This window comes from Aquarana catesbeiana, linkage group LG01 (genome assembly GCF_042186555.1).
Source record: "Aquarana catesbeiana isolate 2022-GZ linkage group LG01, ASM4218655v1, whole genome shotgun sequence".
Lineage (NCBI taxonomy): Eukaryota > Metazoa > Chordata > Amphibia > Anura > Ranidae > Aquarana > Aquarana catesbeiana.
The window spans coordinates 304,873,917-304,896,005 of NC_133324.1; the positions used below are offsets into that span (position 1 = coordinate 304,873,917).

The 22,089-nt window shown below is 44.1% G+C and overlaps 1 protein-coding gene across 1 annotated transcript in view; it reads right to left on the reverse strand.

The window, feature by feature from the left end:
* The window catches only part of LOC141143781 (dehydrogenase/reductase SDR family member 4-like), a 136,773-nt gene extending 114,910 nt beyond the window's left edge, over positions 1 to 21,863 (reverse strand). Inside the window, exon 1 of the mRNA XM_073629354.1 lies at positions 21,770 to 21,863. The gene's annotated coding sequence lies outside the window, so the exon portion shown is untranslated. The remainder of the gene's footprint in view (positions 1 to 21,769) is intronic.
* Positions 21,864 to 22,089: the final 226 nt, after the last annotated feature.

Below are 22,089 nucleotides of genomic sequence, written 5' to 3' on the forward strand. Positions count from 1 at the left end.
TTCAGGCCAAGCATCTTTCTTAAAGGCTCTTCACCAAAAAAATAAATAAAGCACAGAAAAGGATCTTTACTCATATGTGGTGATTTTAATTGTGTAGTAGATAAAGCTCTGGACTGTTCCTCCTTGCACAGTGTACATAGGTATGACATAGAACCATTTCTTACAGAGGCCAACATGTATGATACCTGGAGATGTGCTAACTCTTTAGAACAGGATTATACATACTTCTCAGCTCCTCATAATTCCTACTTGAGGATTGACTTCATTTTATCTGACCTCACCCATTTACAAAGAGCTTTAGAAGTGAAGATACATGCAATTACTTGGTCACATCATGCCCCAGTAACTATTACATTTAAGGAACAACACTCATGTAACCCTACCTATGGAGGAACAATGTATCTATATTATCTAACCCCCTCCATCAGGGGAAATTGTCCATGCTACTTGAAGAATATATTTTAAATGTAATGATACTGTGGAAACAAATGTAGTGCACATAAGGCTTACAGGAGAGGCTTGTTAATTCAAGCTGCAGCACGGGAAAAAGAGGCAGAAGGCTAAAAATCTTACTAATCTCTTGTCTAATTTAAAAACCCTAGAACTACAAAAATAAAACAAAATCCATCCCCTACCACCCAAAAGGCACTTTCAGAATGCAGAAATAGGCTCCCCCTAGCCCTATTTGCAGATCACACGACATCTCTAAAAACGCTTCAAGGCCACTTATTATGCACATGGCAATAAAGCAGGCAGACTATTAGCTAACTACATACGTAAAAGACAACAAAACTCTAAATTCCATCATTGACCCGCATATGGGCAGAAGAAAATATTACAGCGCACACAAAAAAAAAAAAAAAAAAAAACACACACCACACACAACATTTACCTCCAGCAAGGCTAGTTTAAAACACCTAAACGTTTTCAAAAAAACATTATCAAAAAATATGGGGATTTGGTCACACAATATTGCTATATGGCGCCAAGCCCACTTACTGCGACAAAATTCCCCATGATTAGTGGGTCCTACACTATCCATAGATTGGGAGATCCTGCTTCTCTGAACCATGAGAGCAATACACTCTTCTAAATGGGAGAATATTGAGGTCTCCACCCATGACACAAGTGGAAACTAATGAGAGGTACTTAATGAGGGAGTGGGGTGCTCCTCACCCAAAAGGATTTGGTCAGAAGCCATACAAATAGACAAGATATTTTGGGGGCACACCCTAAAAGATGCATTAAAGATGGTGCACCCATAAGACCGTACAGTAGAAGAAAATATTACAGCGCACACATGCAAAAAAGACATTTACCTCCAGCAAGGCTAGTTTAAAACACCTAAACGCATACGGGGCAATCGGTTTATTATCCAAACAAAATTGCCAACGCATTCCAAAAATACTATAGTGAGAATATAATTATATATATATATATATATATATATATATATATATATATATATATATATAAATAAATCGGGGGGGTTCTTGAGTGCAACTTTGAAGAAATTTGGCCTTGGCGGCCCCATCTATTCAGCTATAATGGCTTTATACACGAAAACTTCGGCTAGAGTATTCACTTCAAATGTCCTTTTAGACTCGTTTCGCATAACCAATGGTACCCGCCAGGGATGTCCTCTTTCGCCTTTGATCTTTAATAATGGAACCCCTGGCGGAGGTCATCAGGTCCTGCGACACAATTTCTGGTATTGAAATAGGAGGTTGTTCCCACAAATTGGGTTGTTCGCAGACGACGTTGTTGTGACACTAACCAGTCCGACTTCCTCGCTAGATAGGGTACAAACGATATTAAATGAATTTTGATTGGCTTCGTACTATAAACTCAATTCAAATAAATCCTCTATTCTGCCTATAGGGTTGACAAGGACAAAAAAAAAACACACACACAAACACCTAAATGCAATATTCCCTTTTCAATGGGTATCTAACAACTTAGCATACTTAGGGGTTACATTGACATCACCGACAAATCTCACATATGAAACAAATTTTCACAAACTAATTGGAACAATTAAACAAGACCTGCAACATATATCCAAATATGAACTGACTTGGATAGGAAGGATTGCAGCTATGAAAATGATTCTTCTACCTAAAATCATTTATTATTTTAGATCTATACCGATAATTATACCAGACCACTTCTTTAAAGAAGTAGATAAACTATTCAGACAGATCATATGGGGGAAGAAAATGGCCAAGATCTCATTTCCCATACTATCGAAGCATAAAACTAGAGGTGGAGAGAACTTTCCAAATCTTAAAAACTACTATCTTGCAGCCCACTTAGACCAAGCTAAAGCATGGTTTGACCCACCTTCAGACAAACTGTGGGTCCAGATTGAGAAGTGCATGGTTGGCAATCAACATCTGCCGTCTATGCTACTGTAATATATATCTAACTTGACACTGAACTAGAAGACTCTTCCCTCCATAGGAAGGAATAAGGACCTACAAAGAACTGCTATCTAAACAACCTAGTCCTCCATCATTCTCCTACATCCAAATTACCCACTTTCAAAATAAAAACCTGAATATACATTATAACATACATAGGGAATCTTGGTCATACCTGATGTCTCACGGTCTTACAATCAACTACAATTTTGCGGAATTTTCCAAAAATCTTCAAATATGCACAACTGGGAAATAGAACTGGAAACCTCCTATACAATAAGGGAATGGCAAACGGCCATCCAGTCTCATTTTCGCTTCTCCCATTGTGTGAATCACTGGGAGTTGATGCTGAAAATGCTGTACAGGCCCTACTTAACTCGTCAGATTGGCGCAAATTTACCCAGACTCATCCCCCAACTGTTGGAGGGAGTGTGGGGAAAGAGGCGGCATCTTGCATGTACTTTGGAAGTGTAAAGGGGTGAGGAGCTTTTGGAAAACAGTATTCTCCCTAATCGCTAGTGTTACAGGTCTGATTATTCCACCGACGGCTATACTCAGTATAGGAATACACTCAGTGCCTATACAATTCAGGCCCCTGGTCCCCCATGTTTTAATAGCAGCAAAGTTAACCATCACCTCCAAATGGAAATCCACAATGGCTCCTAATGTCTAATTATTCACAGTTAATAGAGTTAAAATACAGTACACATATGAAAAATATTTCGCCATAAGAAACCATAACCTACCCAAATTTAAATCTTGTTGGGATGCATGGGCAACATGCTATCCTAGTGAATAATGGTAGACCGACCACTTGTATACCTGTCTGGTACATAATTTACGTATTTATTATTTTAGTTTGTTTTCTGTTATAATTTTTTAGATATGCCAAACAGGAACAGTGAATTTGTCAATTTAAACGGGCCAGTGGTTAAACCAATCACAGTGCGGTGGGTGCTGTCGTGTACTCTGTGGCACAGTTAGCTCCCTTTAGGGGTTGCCGGGAGTGCGCAGCTGCGCCATTACCAAGTGGGAACCGGCTGTACTGTGGCCACTTGATTCCTGTATTGAAGGATCCTCAATGTTACACGTTTTCCTAAAAGTACTAAGGCATTCAGCAATGGCTATCCAGATGCCCATTATGTTTATGTTCTGTAATCTTTGTAATAAACTGTTGAAAACCTAATAAAAACTATTTGAAAAGAGAAGGGGGGGATGGAGGCAAAGTCCTCCTATGTCCGCTGCTTGAGACATGACCTAAATAAAACCAAAACAAATCATTATAAGCAAACACCACATACCAACTGACTTCCCAGACCCTAACCACTTTTTTTTTTCTTTTTTTTTTTTTTCCCCCCAAACGCCCCCCCCCCCCCACCCCCTCATAAACAAGCCCTGGTGTGCCAACAAAAGCATACCCTATACCAAAAAGAAAGCAGAGTAACCTGCGGCGCAACAGGTTAATTAAAAACGCTCACTCAGGCCTTCAGAAACCTGAAAACGTGTCAAGGTTCCACTATGACTAATAGCGTAAAGCATCTTGACAAAATGAAAAACTGGCCTAACGCAAGTTAACTGAGAACCGGATGAGGAGAATTGCCACTACACAAGCGAATTAGAAACGGTCATCACATTGTAAGTGGTACCTACAAGGAGATAGGTGAATGCTGTAGTGGTGAAACTTGAGGACAGAATACGTTTGGAGTGAACAATGTATAAGCAGTCATGACTTACCTATGGTCGTGAATCCTTCTCACTTAAGTGAACGAAATCTGCCTGACGACCGATGCGTACCCTGAAAACATATGAGTGGGGCTGAAAAGGTGTCAGACCCCCAAATCAGGGATCAAAGGCCCCAACCTACGAAAAACCTGAAGTTGTGTCAGGTGACTGCAACGTGGGTTAAAACCTGATGTGATGATCGTGACATGAACGTGTATGCAACGGATGAGCGGACTTGCCATTGCCCCAAGTCAATTAAAAATGAAACATCTCAATCCGATAATACCCAAAACGTGATGGGTGACCCCGCATTTAAACCGTGAGGCCTAAACGGTGGACCATGACCTTTGAATGTGAATGAAAGCTGACAGAAGATAACCAACACCTACCTGAGCTGGACTGCAACTGAGCAGTTACTACAGGAAACAGAAACACAGAAAAAGCAAACATCTGAAAAAAGCTGCAATGATATGTGATGATCAAGCATATCAGCCAAAGCCTAAACTCAAATCTGACTGACCCTGGTGCAGCAACCGCACAGATAGAATCAACTGCAATCCGATTTCCTGCTGAACATACCGCAGAAAATATGCTTGGCATGTGGTCAGTATGACAAGCAATATGGACTGCGGGGATGGTGATACAGTAGTGTCAGAGGTACTATTTAAATAGTTGATTTGGTCAGGGGTCAGAGTGGAAAAACCTGTACCTCTCTGCCTCAAGGAGCATGTAGACAGGCTTTCATGTAACCTGGAGCTTGTAAACCTTGATGAGGACAAGTAATCTATCAAATGCTTTAAAGAGGCGTCCCTTACCAAATGCATGTATTTGAACAAACAACTGCCCATCCCAACCTACATGGCAGTTGGTAATGGTTATTGAGACCCCCCTAATCTGCTTACAGAAATGCAGACCAATTACCAGGAATTAGGAAGACAGCCCTTGATCACGCAACAATAGAAATAAGTTTAGCGGCTGCAGCTCAATATTTATACTGATCATTCCCTCAATAACTATCAGGAACCACAGCAGACAAATGAAATGATGTAAAATAAACACATAGCTGTGCAACACTGATGCATGTATGATATCGTTAGCAAAAATGACAGAGCTCCCCGACCCTCACACGTCCAGCTCGCGGTACTGAAATCTGGAAATGACGCGAACCGTCCGAAGTGTTACACAAGAAGGAAGGCCGACAGGAGAAAGGAGGGTATGTATGTATGTATGTATACATAAAGTGAGTACACCCCTCACTTTTTTTGTAAATATTTTATTATAACTTTTCATGTGACAACACTGAAGAAATTACACTTTGCTACAATGTAAAGTAGTGAGTGTACAGCTTGTATAACAACTCAAAATAACTCAACCCACAGCCATTAATGTCTAAACCGCTGGCAACAAAAGTGAGTACACCCCTAAGTGAAAATGTTCAAATTGGGCCCAATAATTGTTGCTCCACATAAAGATGGCCTAGGCTATAAGAAGATTGGCAAGACCCTGAAATTGAGCTGCAGCACAGTGGCCAAGACCATACAGCGGTTTAACAGGACAGGTTCCACTCAGAGCAGGCCTCGCCATGGTCGACCAAAGAAGTTGAGTGCACATGCGCAGCGTCACATCTAGAGGTTGTCTTTGGGAAATGGACGTATGAGTACTGCCAGCATTGCTACAGAGGTTGAAGGGGTGGGGGGGGAGGGTCAGCTTGTCAGTGCTCAGACCATACACCGCATCAAATTGGTCTGCATTGTTGTCGTCCCAGAAGGAAGCCTCTTCTAAAGAGGATGCACAAAAAAGCCTGCAAACAGTTTTCTGAAGACAAGCAGACTAAGGACATGGATTACTGGAACCGTGTTCTGATGAGACCAAGATAAACTTATTTGGTTCAGATGGTATCAAGCGTGTGTGGCGGTAACCAGGTGAGGAGTACAAAGACAAGCGTGTCTTGTCTACAGCCAAGCATGGCGGTGGGAGTGTCATGGTCTGCGGCTGCATGAATGCTGCTGTCACTGGGGAGCTACAGTTCATTGAGGGAACCATGAATGCCAACATGGACTGGACTGTGACATACTGAAGCAGAACATGAGCCCCTCCCTTCGGTGACTGGGCTGCAGGGCAGTATTCCAACAAAACGACCCAAAACACACCTCCAAGATGACCACTGCCTTGCTAAAGAAGCTGAAGGTAAAGGTGATGGACTGACCAAGCACGTCTCCAGACCTAAACCATATTGAGCATCTGTGGGGCATCCTCAAACGGAAGGTGGAGGAGCGCAAGGTCTCTAACATCCACCAGCTCTGTGATATCATCATGGAGGAGTGGAAGAGGACTCCAGTGGCAACCTGTGAAGCTCTTGTGAACTCCATGCCCAAGAGGGTTAAGGCAGTGCTGGAAAATAATGGTGGCCACACAAAATATTGACATTGTGTGCCCAATTTGGACATTATAACTTAGGGGTGTACTCACTTTTGTTGCCAGCAGTTTAGACATTAATGGCTGTGTGGAGTTATTTTGAGGGGACAGTAAATTTACACTGTTATACAAGCTGTACACTCACTACTTTACATTGTAACAAAGTATCATTTCTTCAGTGTTGTCACATGAAAAGATAAAATTAAAATATTTACAAGACTGTGAGGGGTGTACATATACATTTTTTTTTTATATTATTATTAAATATATATATATATATATATATATATATATATATATATATATATATATATATATATATATATATATATATATATATATATATATATATATATATATATATATATATATATATATATATATGCTTCGAGTTCGAGTCGAACCCATGTTCGACTCGAACATCGCCTGTTCAACCGTTCATCGAATTGCGAACGATATGGGCCATTTGCGCCAAATTGGAGTGGCGCGTCACAGCCCATAAATCACTGCGACATTGCAGTGCATTGCTGGCTGATGATTGGCCAAGCATGCACTATGACCCGCATGCTTAGCCAATCACAGCTCCGTGTGTACAGAGAGCTGTAATTGGCCAAAGCCAGGGTGGCTTTGTCCAATTATGGCTCAGGGGGTTTAGTACACGCCCCACACTATGTAAGGCTGCCTGCGTGGCAGCCTTCTGTAGTGTGTTGCGGCGGCGGAGGAGAGAGAGATAGACAGAGAGATAGTGTCATTTGATTTAAGTTAGATAGAGTATGCAGGTCGAGTCAGTTAGCTGCACTTACAGTATGTGTATGTATGAGATATCTATCTATATATATATCCAGTTTTCTGCAGCTACATCTCACTGCAGTGCAGGCCATTAGTATGTCTGGAAGGCCAACAAGGAGAGGCAGACAGTCACAAGCCAATAAAACGGGGCAAGCAGGCTCTGTGTCTAGAGGCAACAGTGCTGGTCGTGGACATGGTGCATCCTCATCAGCACGTGGCCGTGGGACATGCTTGTCCTTTTTTCGTTGAGCTGCAACATACGGAAGACTTGGTAGAGTGGATGACCAAGCCATCCTCATCCTGTCTCACCCAGGCTCAGGGAACGTTGTCTGGCAAAGCAGCTGCCAACACAGCCTCTTCCCTTGGCTCAATGGCATCAGTCACTCTTCCCTAGCCCCACCATGTCCTCCTGAGGTGTCCCCTGAACTTGATGATGGATGATGGATGATGGATGATGATGAAATGCCCTCCAGGGGCCAGCTTAAGGGCAGCACACCGACTGCATCACACCGTAGAGCTCCGCATGTGCAGGGCGCTGCTGTCTCTGCGCATTATTCCAAAAGTTCTTTGGTGTGGGCCTTTTTTGAGACGAGTGCGTCAGATCCCAGTGCTGCCATTTGCAACATATGTCTCAAGCGTATCTCGCGTGGCCAAAATATCTGACCTGCCATGCAGTTCGTTGGCAAGCGTACCTAAAAGACCCACACCAAAGAACAAAGAGAACCTCCCCTTGCTCCTCATCAGCTGGGATCTCCAGCCCCACTATACCTTCAGTCCTCTCTAAGACCTGCACTGAGGGGAATGAAGGTGTAGAATTAGGTGTGTCACAGCCAAGTACTTGCGGGCAATCTGCTATCGGTACGCCGACGCAAGATTGTACCAGGCAAATATCCCTGCCCCAGCTGCTGCACCCCCGAAAGAAGAAGTTCGCTCCCAGCCATCCACATACCCAGCGGTTGAATGCTAGCTTGGCTAAATTGCTAGCACTTCAACTGCTGCCTTTTCAGTTGGTAGACTCTGCCCCCTTCCGTGAGTTTGTGGAATGTGCGGTTCCTCAGTGGCAGGTTCCCAAATGCCACTTTTTCCTCACGGAAGGCGATTCCGGCTTTCTACCGGCATGTGGAAAGCAATGTCTTGGCCTCGCTGGACAGGGCGGTCAGTGGTAAGGTGCATGGTCCACCAGGCACGGACAGGGACATTACCTATCTTTTATGGCGCACTGGGTGACTCTGACAGCTGGGAAGGATGCAGGACAAGGTGCAGTAGTGTTGGAGGTTGTTCCGCCACCACACCTCCAAAATGCTACTACTGGTGATTGACACACCTCTCTCCTCCACCCCCTCTTCTTCCTCCATGGCCTCTTCCTGTGCTTTGTCTTCAGAACCAGCGTTGCTCCGTAGGCATTCAAGGGGCTACGCAACTACACAGGCCAAAAGATGCCATTCGGTGCTTGAGCTGGTGGGCTTGGGGGACAGGAGCCACACTGGGGCAGAGATTCTGTCAGCTCTGCAGGGGCAGGCTCAGAGGTGGTTGACGCCGCGCCAGCTTCAGCCAGGAATGGTGGTTTGCGACAATGGCACCAACCTCCTCTCCGCCCTCCGACAGGGACAACTGACCCATGTGCACTGTTTGGCTCACGTCCTTAACTTGGTAGTACAGCGGTTCTTGGGCAGGTACCTGGGCTTACATGATGTTCTGAGGCAGGCCAGGAAAGTCTGTGTGCATACCCGCCGGTCATATAATGCCAGTGCTCGGCTGGCTGACCTCCAAAAGGAATTTAATCTGCCCAAGAACCGCCTAATCTGTGACATGTCCACCAGGTGGAACTCAACGTTGGCTGTGCTGCAGCGGCTGCACACGCAGCAGAGGGCCATCAATGAGTACCTGCGTGACTATGGCACCAGGACAGGGTCAGGGGAGCTTGTTTTTCCCCCCACGCCAGTGGGCCATGATCAGGGATGCATGCACTGTCCTGTCACCATTTGAGGAGGCCACAAGGATGGTGAGCAGTGGCAGTGCATGCATCAGTGACACTGTCCCCCTTGTCCACCTGTTGAAGCAAACACTGCGTGGAATAGGCACTTGAGGCAGGAAGAGGAGGACTTCCATAGCTCTCAAGGCCCCCTTTATCCAGACAGTGTTCCTGCATGCCCGCCAGATTGTGGTGGGGGGATTGTGTCAGCATGGAGGTGGAGCCTGGCACTCAGCATCAGCAGTAGTCTTTAAGGGATCATTTACAGTCCCAAGAAATCCATGGACTTGTACATGGCTCTGAGGAGGTGGCTGCGGATCATGACGTCCTTAGTGACCCAGAGGACTCCGGACCGAATGCCTCAGCAAACCTACGCTGCATGGCCTCCCTGATCCTGCAAAGCCTGCGAAAGGATCCTCGTATTCGTGGTATCAAGGAGAGGGATTGTTACTGGCTGGCAACCCTCCTTGATCCACGTTACAAGGGTAAGGTTGCAGAACTCATCTTGCCATCACAGAGGGAGCAGAGGATGAAACATCTTCGTGAGGCCTTGCAGAAAGGTCTGTGCAATGCGTTCCAGAGACTGGGAGGTTACAAAACACCTGTTCCTGGATAATGTGTTGCCGAGGAGTGGTGGAGAAGGTGGCCGTCTGACCAATGCGTTCAGACAATTTTTTAGACGGCAGCCCCAAGGTATGATCGGTTCCAGCAACCATCGCCAGCGTCCGTTTTACATGGTGCAGGAATACCTAGGGGAAAGATCTGACTTGGACACCTTTCCCACTGAAAATCCTCTGGGTTACTGGGTCTTGAGGATGGATCACTGGCCAGAGCTTGCACAGTTGAGGCTTTGTAACCGATCACAGGGTGCGCCTGTCCGACTCGGTCGATCAACTGACCTTCATAAAAATGAATCAGTCTTGGATCACCACCAGATACCAAGCACCTGATGCCGATGTAACTGAATAAATTTTTTTTGAAATGTCAGATCCCTTCAAGACTGCCTATGCTGATGCTGAGTGACTATCCTCTTCCTCCTCAATGATCATGCTGATAGCTTGTAAGAATATTTTTGTTTCTGGGTGCCCCCAGCAGTGGCTAAGGGCCATTTTTTTCAGCCCCTGTTTAACAGGGGCGTGTAATTACAATTTTTGATGCAATTCTTTGCAGCAGGGCTCGTTCCTGCGCTCCAACTAGAGTATCTGTGAGGGGTTGCAGTGTTGTGGCACCAGTGCCTAAGGCCCAATTTTTCTGCCCCTGTTCAACAGGTGCATGTAATTACAATTCTTGAACTAATATTTCACAGCAGGGCCTGTTCCAGTGCCCACCAAGAGTAACTGTGAGGACTTACAGTGTTGTGGCACCAGCACCACCACCACCAAAGGCCCAATTTTGCTGCCCCTGTTCAACAGGGGCATGCAATTAAAATTCTTGATCTAATATTTCACAGCAGGGCCCTGTGAGGGCTTACAGTGTTGTGGCAACACCAACACCTAAGGCCCAAATTTCTGCAGAGTATATAGGGCAGGACCCTACTTTCAAACATCCAACTTACAAATGACTCCTACTTGCAAACGGAAGGAGACAACAGGAAGTGAGATTCAATATACCTCAGGAAGGGAAACTCTCTCCTGTAATGCCGCGTACACACGGGCGGACTTTTCGACCGGACTGGTCCGACAAACTTTCCAGCGGACTTTTGACAGAATTTTGATGGATTTCCGATGGACTTTCTAACTAACGGACTTGCCTACACACGATCACACCAAAGTCCGACGGATTCGTACGTGATGACGTACACCGGACTAAAATAAGGAAGTTGATAGCCAGTAGCCGACCTAGCGTCGGTTTTTGTCCGTCAGACTAGCATACAGACGAGCGGATTTCTGGGTCCGGGAGAGTTACGACGTAAAGATTTGAAGCCTGTTCCAAATCTAAAGTCCGTCAGATTTGCGACTGGAAAAGTCCGCTGAAGATCAGGTGAAGCCCACACACAATCGGATTGTCCGCCGGATTTGGTCTGTCGGTGTCCGTCAGACCAGTCCAGTCGAAAAGTCCGACCGTGTGTACGCCCCTTATAATAGTTAATATGGGAAAAACGTTTCTCCTTTCCACTGATGCTTTATCACCAATCCCTCTTTCACTAAAAACCCCAAGTTTTCTAAAAACATTTGTCATTGGGACAGAAAGTGAGGTGAAATCTTCTGAAGGAGCAGCAGAGACAGCAAAAAAAGTGTCACAGGGGTGATAACCCTTCCCTATGTTTTCCAAAAAGCTTAAAAATAGATTTTTTGGCTGGAGCTAAAAACACATTAAAAATGTACCAGTTCAAAATTACAAACAGATTCTACTTAATAACAAACCTACAGTTCCTGTCTTGTTTGCACCGCCTGTATACTGCTGTTCAGAGTATATAGGGCCTGGGGGCCCCATGCCTTTTTTTTTTTAATTTGGGTGCGGGGTTCCCCTTAATATCCATACAAGACCCAAAGGGCCTGGTAATGGACTGGGCAGTACCCATGCCGTTTGTCTCACCGATTTTCATCCATATTACCGGGACCCGACATTACATTAAAGCCGTAAGCAGTTTTAAGTGACTTATTCTTTTAAAAATACCATTTTGTGCAGAGACTGTTCCAAGCATGGGAATCACGTGCCACTTTACAGGCATACTATAGACACCCCCCCCCCCCCCCCCGGTACGATATTTAAAGGAATATTTCACTTTATTTTTTTTCACTTTAGGCATCATTAAAAATCACTGCTCCCAGGGGGGCGTGGCCGGCATCTGAGCAGCATGGACGTGCTCTAAGCTCTGTGGAAGCCGGGATTCAGCGACAAATACAAGCTTACCCAGACCTTGTTTGCAGACAGAGCCTACACCCTGGGAATCTCCTCACCCCCCAGCAGTGTGGCATGTCGTCCAACAAGCGCAAGGGAGACAGGCACCCACAGAAAATAACAGCCTATATGAATCAGCCGGCCGCCAGTCGAATCCAAGATGGCGCCGCGGCTGCAGCGCTTGCATCTCTCCCCTCTCGGCATATATCCTCACAGATGGGGAGGAAGAAGGAGGTTTTTATGGAACTTACTAACCCAGAACAAGGCTTGCCTACCTCATATCCAGGCACTCCACAAACAGGCAGCCCAGCGAAGGCAAGGATGAGGCTGGACACAGACAGCACAGCAGCGCCTGAGGTGAGCCTAAGCATTACACATGCTGTTAACCCCTGCAGTGCTTCTGATCCATTTGCTAGTTTCCCTACAAATGATCAATCTATTCTCGACACTACACTTAAGGACATGCTGTCCACCCTCAGGAACTCTATGCAGTCAGACATGTTATCCATTATGAAGTGTCTACACGCTGATATATCCACAATCTCAGGCAGAGTGTCCCAAATTGAAAATCATCTAGTGGGTTTTGCATCGACCGTAAACGACCTCGTTGATGCGCACGAGGAGAATCTCGAGGACTGTGCTTGGATCAAGTGCAAAATGGCGGACCTGGAGGACAGGTCACGTCGCAACAATATAAAAATTAGAGGAATATCAGAATCAGTGCAGCCCCACGATCTACCAAGCTATGCAAAAGGGCTTTTCAAAGCGGTTCTGCCTGACCTTAAAAATATGGACGTGGTGATTGATCGCATCCACCGCCTGCCGAAACCGCCTTCCCTACCTGATACCATACCATGTGATCTTACATATACACTTTTACCATGTCAAGGAACAACTTATGAGGGCATCCAGAAGCGAGAAATCTCTACCCGAGCCATACTCGCACCTCCAAATATTTGCCGACCTATCACAACATACCCTCCAACTGCGTAGGGAACTTAATACAGTCACCAAAGCCTTGAGAAACCACAATCTGCCATACAAATGGATAAACCCAGCTAAGCTTTTGATCACTTTCAAAGGGGCCAAATTCACAACCTGTAACCTGAATGAAGGGTTGCACCTCCGCTCCTGGGGAAAAATCCCAGAAAGTACAAATGCACCATCTGAAAACCGCATGGCCTCTATTCCGCAGCCTGACGTCCATCTTTCCGCAGAGTCACCGCTACTCTTCCAGCTGCTAAATGGGGTCCTACCAAGCTAGCACTTATGTCCTGACTAGGCCACTTGAACACACAAAATGTCGCAGTGAGATTCTTTTGCCAGTTTCCAGAGGGAAGTACTTTTTCCCCACAAGTTAGCCAAGTAAGTGCACAGCACTTTCCTGCAAGGCTGTCTGCACGGCCCCTTGGCTCACAGTCAACCATTTTCTCATCTAAAGATTTATATATTTTTCTCTTTTTGGTGTTCTTTTTTGTTTTGGTTTTGTGTTATTGTTGTTGCCCACCATTTCCGGCCTTCCGCACCAAACAACTTTCCTAAAGGCGTAGGTACTACAGTGCTAACACTTGTAGACAACTTCTCCAATACTCCCACCAAGCTAACATCTCAGGTCTCTTTGGAATTTCCGTCTCTTCCAAGTTCAGAATGCCTATCAAATTCCTGACAATTAATGCTAAAGGCCTCAACCATCCAGCAAAAAAGGTCTTCCCTCTGGAAACTGGCAAAAGAATCTCACTGCGACATTTTGTGTGTTCAGGAGACACACTTCAAAGCCACAGCTCCAAATATCTGCTCCAACAGCCAGTACCCGTACAATTTCACAGCAAGCACAAACTCTAAGAAAAGAGGGGTCCTAACTGCAGTTAATTCCGCTATAAACTTTGAACTGCACAACAAGGTACTTGACCACAATGGCCGGTTCATCATACTAGTGTGTTCCCTCAAAAACCCCTTGTTCACCTTAGTAAACGTATATGCGCCAAATGTCCACCAAATCAAGTGCCTAAGGAAACTCAAACATAAAATTGACACCGTTCAAAAAGGAGCTCTTCTTTTGTGTGGAAACTTTAACTTGACTCCGGATTTCCAGTTGGACTCCTCCACCCCATCCAGACGTCGTAATCTCTCCTTAGGCCCTCTTCTGAAAGAATTTCAACTGCAGGATATATGAAGATGCCAGCACACGTCAGAACGCGACTTCACCTTCTTCTCACCGTGTCACAATTCATATTCCAGAATTGACCTATTCTTTACCGATCAGTGGACACTCCAAAAAATCTCCGCCTCTCACATTCATTCAATAACTTGGTCAGACCATTCTCCAGTAAGCATCACTCTCACAGACTCGTCCTACCACTCACCGACCTTCCTTTGGCGTATGAACACTAGCATCCTCCAAAAAGACCCCTACAGTGCTATTCTAAAAGATCATTTGGAACAGTTCTTCAACATCAACAAGGACTCAGTTGCGAACCATGCTACATTATGGGCGGCCCATAAGGCCTATATTTATTCAGCTAAGCTCTAGGGCTAAGAAAAAGAGATCACAGTGCATAGATGACCTCATTAAAGAAACGATCATTTTAAAACCAAAATTGGGCCAACTCCGTTTAGAACTCCGATCCTTATTATTGGAGCAATTTGAATTCAACCACAAATGTCTTAAATCCACCCTTTATGCCACTGGTAATAAAGCGGGGAAACTGTTGTCCAAGAAAATCAAAGGGCGACACACTAAAACATCCATCCCTTTTTGTACCACCCATTCACTAAAGAAAAATTACAGTTCCCCATATAATTTGAAAGAAGACCCCGACACTAAACAACCCACACCTTCAGACATATCTTTTCTGCAAACTATTGAGTTACCCACTCTATCCGCTCCCCAACTTTAAACTCTGAACTCCCCATTCACCACCCAAGAAATAGCAAAAGCTATCAAACTCCTTCCTAACAAAACACCAGGGCCTGATGGCTTTGTTGCCGAATACTATAAACAATTTACACCTATTCTAATAGGCCCCCTTACATCAATTTTCAATTTAGCTGCGATCTCTTCATCCCTCCCTGAGGATATGCTGAAAGCTTTAATTATCACACTGCCTAAACCTGGTAAGGAAGCCTCTTCCCCTCAAAATTTCCACCCCATATCACTACTGAACCACGATCTGAAACTTTTTGCCAAAGTAATAGCGAGCAGGATTATTGACATCCTCCCTGCGCTAATTCACCAGGACCAATCCGGGTTCATGAAAGGGAGACAAAACGGTAGACGCCACAAGGCATATAATCAATATCATCCACCACACCAAACTTCGGAAAATGCCTTCTCTGCTTCTGGCTCTAGATGCAGAGAAGGCATATGACAGAATACACTGGTCATACCGCCAACAGACATTACAGAAATTTGGATTCCAAGGTCACATATTATCCGCTATAATGGCTCTCTACTCCAAGCCCTCCGGCTCAGGTTTACTGTTTGGCAATGCTCTCCTCTACCTTCCCTACATCAAATGGGACCCGCCAAGGCTGTCCCCCTTTCCCCATTGATATTCAACCTCCTTATGGAACCATTAGCCCACAAGATCCGCTCCCATTCAAACATTGTAGGAATAAAAATAGGCACTGATGAACATAAAAACAACCTATTTTCAGATGATGTAATTCTTATGCTGTCAGACCCAGAATCGTCACTAGAAGCGGTATACTCGACACTGCAGGAGTTTGGCTCCATCTCCTATTATAAGGTCAACGAGTCCAAATCCCACATTCTAGGACTTAATATTCCCCCTACTACCCAATCGATCCTCACTGACCGTTTCCCATTCCTCTGGGCAGACAAATCTATTAAATACCTAGGAATACAACTCACAGCTAATCCTCAATCCCTATTCCAAGAAAACTTCATCCCCTACCTCCACTCTCTACAAGCCGAATTAGCACACCTTGCCAAATTTACACTCTCATGGTTAGGAAGATTGGCATCCTTCAAGAAGCTTAAGCTTCCACAGCTATTATACCTCTTCCGTAACCTACCTATTCCCGCATCATATTTCCGTAAACTGCAAACAGTTTTAAACCACTTTATATGGAAGGGCAAAAAAAAGCGAGATGTTCACACTCTAAGCTCATTAAACATAAAGCAGCTGGAAGCATGGGACTTTCCCAACCTCAGGGACTACTACCTAGCAACAATATTAGCACATTTAAACTTGATTTGATTGTAGCCGTATTAGTGCAATTGTGACAGAGAAAATTGAGTACTGTCCGTGATACTTTTTTTATTTGCACTAACATACAATTTTTCAGGACAAGCTTTCGGGGTGTGTCCCCTTCTTCAAGGTCCAAGCAGTACTGATTCACAAATTTTTAAGCAGCATGTTAAAGAAAAAAAAAAAAAAAAGAGAAAACCAAACACATACAAATCAATGGTAATAAAGATAGCAGCAGAGTTAGTGAGATAAGACAGAGGGAGAGCTATAGAATGCAGGGGGAGATACTAGTCACAGAGGGGTCGTAAAACGTTAGCACATTATTTTTCATGTCAAAAAGTAGTATCATTCTTAGTTCAAACGTTTTCCTTTCCTGGATAGTTCTGAAATTCCCTTTAAGAACTAAAACATTGAGGTCTTCTATAGTGTGGTCCGGTTGTGAGAAATGATGTCCCACAGGTGTGCATAAACTGTCTTCTTCATGTTCTTTGATGGTATGTCTGTGCAAATTCATCCTCGCTTGTAAAAGTATGGTTTACGCCCCACACACAAAATCCATGGAGGAACTTAGAAAGCCTACAAGTCCCAGGGGAAAACTTTACACAGCTGGATCATGAGCACGCTTCACAAGCACAAGAAAGACACACTTTTATCCCCTACTGTAATAGCATCAAGGGCGGCCTTTCAACATCTGACTCTCAAATCACCACACAGGGGATCTCTGAACCCAATCCCCATCCCACTAAATACGATCTCTCTTCTAACACCTGATAGCAGCATCTCATCATGGACACTGAGAGGCATCACCTTAGCTTCAGAGCTTTATAAATCCAGAAAACTTAAATCCTTCCCCACACTTCAGAAGGAGTTCAACCTCCCTAACAAAGAATATTATCAATACCTTAGAATCAACCACTGCCTAATTCATTCCCCTGCCATATTCCAATTCGTCCCTAACCAACTATTGAAATATTGGTTTGAGGAGAGTCCACATATTAAAAAGGTATATCACTTTTCTACCAAACATTAAAAAATAAAACATTCTTCACTAAAACCCAATACCAAAATAAATAGAAATGCACCATACAAGGCAACTAAATCAGCCAATCATATAAGATTACCTTCAGATGGTATCGAACCCCACATATCCTGCACATAATAGACCCCTCTAATTCACCACTGTGTTGGAGAGAATGTGGCTCCCACGGCTCACTCTTACACATTCTGTGGTCTTGCAGATTCCTAACCCAATACTGGGCCGATGTTTTCAAACTCATTCAAAATGTCACCCATATTCAAATAAATCCATCTCCAGAACTTGCCATATTAAACCTAGGAATTGAGAAATTCCCCTACGCACTCAGAGGTATAAATTACACACATACTACTAGCGGCTAAACTGATCATCACTCGCAACTGGCATTCTAAAATGAGCCCTTCTTGCTCAGAAGTCTTAACTACCACTCAATTGCACTGTACTTATGAATGTTTATTTGCGTCAAGCAAAGGCTGTCTACGTAACACACAAGCAGAATGGTCCCAATGGTCCATCTGGTATAAAGATATGTACAATAAAACACAATTAATAGATTAATGCAAGCTATATAATGTCCATGATGATATTCTGACCACTTACTCTTTGTATTCCTGATGCATCATCATAGGGAACACACTGATACATGTAGACTACCAACACTGCTACAGTAATGGAGGCAACATCTGTTACCCTTGTCCTCAGTTCAATATTGTTAATGTTAACTCAGCACCCACATAAGGCATTAGACAATTAGCTCTCTGCCTGTAGTCTTCTTAATCGGCTGTGATATTACAAAGAAGCAGTATATCTCTCCCTCCCCATCACAGCTTGAACCCACATGGGGTGATGAGGGAATGAAGGATCACCTCCCATGTCTAGCCAGTTTTAATTCAATTCTGTTCATTTACATGCCTTTTACCTGTTAATGCAGCACGAATTGTTAGAACTACGACCACTTAATACTGTCTAATGTATGAAACATGTATATTACTGCTTTGCTCTTTGTTTGTATAAAACCTCAATAAATATATTGAAATCAAAATCACTGCTCCCAGGGGACATGTATCAATGCAAAAAAAGTTTTAAAAAAACGGACATTTTCAGGAGCAGTGATTTTAATGATGCTTAAAGTGAAACAATAAAAGTGTAATATTCCTTTTAAATTCGTACCTGGGGGGTGTCTATAGTATGCCTGTAAAGTGGTGCATGTTTCATGTGTTTAGAACAGTCTGACAGCAAAATGACATTTCTAAAAGAAGAAAAAAGTCATTTAAAAGTGGTAGAGCCAGTGTTCTGCCGAGAAAGTTCCCCCCCGGCGGATAAGGACTCCCCTGTACTGTGCAGGCGCAGCGCTTGCGCAGTACGAGCTGCCGAAAATAGCCAAAGCTGAACACCTGTGCGTCAGCTATACACGGTGCCTGTAACAGGGCCCCTCGTGGGGCATATTTTCATTCTAACTCTATGTCCACTTGGATGGTGGGGCTTGAACCTGGACTCAGGACAGAATGTAGTGCACAGGCGCCTTGTAGAGCTGACGATCAGCTGTTCAACTTCGGAGACTTTCGGCGGCTTTATAGTCATTCGTACTGCACAAGCACATCGCATGCGCAGTACAGGGGGGTCCTTATCCAGGGGAACTCTCTCGGCAAGACATCGGCTTTTAATGAGTTGTCGGTCCCGACAATACACATAAAAGTTCATTGATAAAAACAGCCTGGGATTCCCCCACAGTCCATTACCAGGCCCTTTGGGTCTGGTATGAATATTAAGGGGAACCCCGAACAAAACAAAAAAAAAAATAATATGTGTGGGGGTCCCCCTCAAAATCCATACTAGACCCTTTATCCGAGCACGCAACTTGGCAGGCTGCAGGAAAAGGGGGGGGGGGCGAGAGAGTGCCCCCCCTCCTGAACCGTACCAGGTCACATGTCCTCAACATGGGGAGGATGTCCCCATGTTGATGGAGACAAGGGCCTCATCCCCACAACTCTTGCCCGGTGGTTGTGGGGGTCTGCAGGCGGGGCGGGCTTATTGGAATCTGGACAGAAACCCCCGTAGCATCAGAGGGGGGCGGGGTCACCTGTACATGTCACTGGGTAACTCCGCAGTGTTTCCCCGTTGCATCAGAGGGGGTGTGGTCACCCACGCATGTCACGGATGGCCCCGCATCATTCAGCGGGCTCCTCCCATGAAGGCAGTTCGTGTCGTGGCGGTGTCTTTCTCCGTATCCCGGGACGAGGAAGGATTACATCGCTGGAATTTTTTTTCTTTTTTAATAAAGGACTTGTTCCATGCTGTGTCTGTTTTTTACAATTTTTGTGAAATGGTAGGAGTACAAGGTACCTGTTACCATTTCACACAGGGGGGGCTGGGATCTGGGGGTCCCCTTGTTAAAGGGGGCTTCCAGATTCCGATAAGCCCCCTACCTGCAGACCCCCACAACCACCGAGCAAGGGTTGTGGGGATGAGGCCCTTGTCCCCATCAATATGGGGACATCCTCCCCATGTTGAAGGCATGTGGCCTGGTATGGTTCAGGAGGGGGGGCACTCTCTCGTCTCCCCCCCCCCCCCCCTTTTCCTGCGGCCTGCCAGGTTGCGTGCTCGGATAAGGGTCTGGTATGGATTTTGAGGGGGACCCCCCACGCCATTTTTTTTTTTTTTTAATTTTGGCATGGGGTTCCCCTTAATATCCATACCAGACCTGAAGGGCCTGGTATGGAATTTGGGGGGACCCCCCCACGCCATTTTTTTTTGGTTCGGGGATCCCATTAATATTCATACCAGACCCAAGGGGCCTGGTAATGCACTGCGGGGGAACCCAGGCCATTTTTATCAATGAACTTTTATGTGTATTGTCGGGACCGACAATTCATTAATAGCCGGTACTAACGCTAGCACTTTTCAATGACTTTTTTCCTTTGAAATGTCATTTGCTGTCAGACTGTTCTAAACACGGGAAACATGCGCCACTTTACAGGCATACTATAGACCCCCCCCGGTACAAAATTTTAAGGAATATTACACTTTTATTGTTTCACTCTAAGCATTATTAAAATCACTGCTCCCGAAAAAACGGTCGTTTTTAAAACTTTTTTTGCATTGATATATATCCCCTGGGGCAGGACCCGGGTCTCCAAACACTATTTATGGCAAAGAACTTGCATATAAGCCTGAGAACTTTGGATTTTGGTTTGAGCCCCATTGACTTCCACTATTCCAGCATATGTGATCTGACAGGCATTATTGCCGGCAATAGCATTGTTTTCCATTTGCATTAGCGCTGAGTTTCTGAGAGTTGAAGTCTTTCTGGCCCTTTTTGAGAGCTATTTTTTGGCACTGCAGGATAATTTTTTTTGGCGCTATAGTAAAATGACCCCCATAATGTATATACTATTAGGAGGTTGAATCTGGTAAATATCAGACTCAGAAATCAAATTTTTTTTTTATTGAAAAGAAGAAAAAAAAAAAAAAAAAAAAGTTAGACTGTTTTGCAGATTTTCAAACAGAACCGTAATATATTATATGCTGGCCATACAAAAACAATGTCTTCCTTCAAAAAGAAAAATTTTAAGAACGTTCGTTTGATTTTCTAATCATTAGTGGGGTCAAATCGACGTTTGTTTTCAACCACAGTGACGGGAAAATTTAAAAATAATAGAAAACTTTGTTGAAGGAATTTTCAGACCGTGTATGTGGTTTTCGTTCAGAAATTACATTTGTTTTAAAACAGAATGTTAAAAAGCAAGTGACTTTCAAACAACATTCTTTCATTCAGCAAATATACAAAGATTTTTCATATGAATATTCTCGTCTGAAAATTGATCCGTGTGACCAGCATAAGGCTACGCAGTTTGCTTTAGATCTGTTTCTGCAGTGCTTTTTGCTGTACGTTTTGATTTTTTGCAAACAAAACAAAAAAAAATTGCTGCAAAAATGCATTATATGCTTTTCTGCAGCTTCTCCATTGAAGTATATTGAACCAAAAAAAAAAGCAGTTTTGCATTGAAAAAAAGTCCTTGACCCTTTCCAAATACAGTATGCAGCAGCTGAAAAAAAACAGATGTGAATGTGTCCCATAGGAAACCATGTTAAATGAACTGTAGTGCGTTTCTGCAAAAAGCACCATGGGGGTAAAAAAAAAAAAAAAAAAGTTAGCCCTTTAGAGTACAAAAAGAACAAATAATTGCTACTGTAAGGGGTTCATTTTTTTACTGTGCAACAGTGAAAGTAAAATTTACAGTAGCAATTATTTGCTCTTTTTGTATTCTAAAGGGCTAATTTTAGCTTTTAACCCCATTATGTTACTGGCATACTTACATACCCAATATTCAAATTAGTATATTTTTAAAGCTATTACCTTTTGCAGCAGATTTCTGTATTTCTTGACTATTGCTTGCTGTACATGCAGTATATTTTCTGGTTCCTGGAGGGAGGAGGGGAGGAGAGGAGGAGAGGAGGAGAGGTTTGCATAGCTAAGGGGAGGCAACTTACTCTGACACTGAAGTTGCTATGGAAACCGGACCTGAAACCTATTAGAACACTTGTGCTGCACTGAGCATGTGCAAGATCTGGAAGGAGCAGATCCAGGAAGAAATACAGTCTGACTTCAGATGCCCACGGCCTGCTGGAAGTTTATAAAGTAACAAACTAATGCTATAAACTAACAAAACAGACCTT